Source organism: Amblyraja radiata, chromosome 11, assembly GCF_010909765.2.
Source record: "Amblyraja radiata isolate CabotCenter1 chromosome 11, sAmbRad1.1.pri, whole genome shotgun sequence".
Lineage (NCBI taxonomy): Eukaryota > Metazoa > Chordata > Chondrichthyes > Rajiformes > Rajidae > Amblyraja > Amblyraja radiata.
In genome coordinates, this window is record NC_045966.1 from 11,558,338 (window position 1) to 11,561,414 (window position 3,077).

The window sequence follows — 3,077 nt, forward strand, 5'->3', positions numbered from 1 at the left end:
GAGGGCATTGCTATAAGGTGAGAGGGGAAAAGTTCAATGGAGATGTGCGGGGCATGTTATTTGCACAGACAGTGGTGGGAGCCTGGAACAGGTGGTGGTGGTCAAGGCAGATACGATAGTGATGTTTGAAATCGGCACATGGAGGTGCAGGGACTGGAAGGATGGAGATCAGATGGGTACACATGTTGTGGGCTGAAGGGCCTGTTCTCCCGGTGACCATGTGGGTTTCCTCTGGGTGCTCCGGTTACATCCCACATCCAAAAGACGTGTGGATTTGTCAGTTTATTCAGCGCCTGTAAAATTGCCCCTCGTGTGACGGGAATGAGTAAAAATGTAAGAGAACAGAACTAGTGCGAATGGGTCTCAGTGGGCCGAAGGGCCTGTTTATATGCTGCATCTCTATACTAAATTAAACTCTGCCCTTCATCTGTCCTGAAGTTAGACACAAAGTGCTGGAGAAACATAGAAACATAGAAAACTGGTGCAGGACTAGGCCATCCGGCCCTTCGAGCCTGCACCGCCATTCAATATGATCATGGCTGATCATCCAACTCAGTATCCTGTACCTGCCTTCTCTCCATACCCCCTGATCCCTTTAGCCACAAGGGCCACATCTAACTCCCTCTTAAATATAGCCAATGAATTGGCCTCAACTACCTTCTGTGGCAGAGAATCCCAGAGATTCACCACTCTCTGTGTAAAAAATGTTTTTCTCATCTCGGTCTCAAAGGATTTCCCCGTTATCCTTAAACTTCAACGGGTCTGGTAGCATCTCTGGAGAAAAAGGAACGGTGACGTTTCGGGACGGAACACTTCTTTAGACTGACCGAAACGTCACCCATATTTTTTCTCCAGAGATGCTGCCTGACCCGTTGAGCTACCCCAGCCATTTTGTGTCTATCTTCGGTATAAACCAGCATCTGCAGTTCCTTTCTACACACTTCAGTTTTCCGAATGGTTATATGACAGCTTATGGCTGATACTGGATATTAGTGGGGCCCAAATGAGTCTGTCCCATGTAATGCCTTTATGTTCAACTAATAATTAAATTAGAAATTCTGGAACTATAACAGCAAGAAAAACTAGCATTCCTACCACATCTTTCGCACAGCTTGTGTAACCATTGCCAGAAAGGCTGTTTCTTTCCCCTGGAGTAATTATATCTTCTCATGCACAAAAGGAGGCTTAACTAAACACAATCCAGATCAGGCAATGGGCCTTTATGGCCATCTGCAGCTGGGACTTTGAAAATGTCACCAAAACCCAGCTACTCTTGCATGTGGACTGAGTGGGCTGTTTCCATGCATTCTGCACTTAATCCGGGATTGGACTTCTGTATGACAATAATATTACTGATCTGTATGCAAAAAAAAATAATTTCATTCTACCTTGGTAATAAATGAACATAAATATTAACTATCCATGTTCTCCAGAGAAGCTGCCTGATCCGCTCAGTTACTCCAGCACTTTGTGTTTTAAGTCGTCCGGCAGACCAGAAGCAAATATAATGCTATTGAACAAGGGTCTTGACACGAAACATCAACATATAACCATATAACAATTACAGCACGGAAACAGGCCATCTCGGTCCTTCTAGTCCGTGCCGAACACTTATTCTCCCCTAGTCCCATCTACCTGCACTAAGACCATAACCCTCCATTCCTTTCCCGTCCATATAACTATCCAATTTATTTTTAAATGATAAAATCGAACCCGCCTCCACCACTTCCACTGGAAGCTCATTCCACACAGCTACCACTCTCTGAGTAAAGAAGTTCCCCCTCATGTTACCCCTAAACTTCTGTCCCTTAATTCTCAAGTCATGTCCTCTTGTTTGAATCTTCCCTACTCTCAATGGGAAAAGCTTATCCACGTCAACTCTGTCTATCCCTCTCATCATTTTAAAGACCTCCATCAAGTCCCCCCTTAACCTTCTGCGCTCCAAAGAATAAAGACCTAATAAAGACCTATTCCTTTTCTCCAGAGATGCTGCCTGCACCCGCTGAGTTACTCCAGCACTTTGTACTTTACATAGTCTGGCAGTCTAGAAGCAAATGTAATTTTATAAAGGAAGGGTCTCGACCGGACATGTCACCTATTCCTTTTCTCCAGAGATGCTGCCTGCCCCGCTGAGTTACTCCAGCATTTTGTGTCGACCTTTGGTGTAAACCAGCATCTGCATTTCTTCCCTTCACATAATTTTATTATTTTTTGGAGGGGGGGTTTGTTGTATTGGGTACCTTGTTTTGAATTGGCCTATGATTAATAACAGTTTGGTGGGTCAGGCAGCAGGTTCAAAACTATACCAGAGACCTATTGACAGAATACTAGGCCAGCACCTCAGGCTAATGCCTTGGAAGAGCTTCACTCTCACAACTTAGTGTGAGTTTTGGCCGAGTTATTAAACTGTAACAAATAAACTGAAACACTTTCAAATGGATGGAATGGATCCCATGGCATTCAGCCAAAGATGACTAAAGGCGTTATCCCTGCAGGCCAGTGTTTATCCCTCTAAACACTTGACAGAAACGGATTATCTGGTCATTTTCATATTCTCTCAGCAACACAAGGACTATTTACACTCTAGTTACTACTGACATACACTATCCACACACTGGTAGATTGGCAAGAGCACACACTATCTGCCTCACAGTCTCCTCCTTAGCTCCCTCCCTTATTCAAACCTTCTCCTTCTCTCTCAGTCCCCAGTTTTACTATGTAGACACAACGAACTGCAGATGCTGGTTTATGAAAAAAGTCACAAAGTGCTGGAGTAACTCAACGGGTCTAGTTTAGGTTTAGTTGATTATAGTCACACGTACCGAGGTACAGTGAAAAGGTTTTGTTTGTGGGCTGTCCAGTCAGATGAAATAGTAAGATTAAACGAGAACTTACCAGTTTGAAGTTTGATCTGTATTTTATGAGGAGTTACGATGAGGGATTACGTGAAGAACCCGTTCAGCACGCATGCGCGGCATACTTCAAAGCAGCGGTGTGGAATCACAGATAGACACAGTTATTGAAGTAAACATAGTAAAGATAAGGAGACATCAGTTTATGAATTTGACCCATATTAT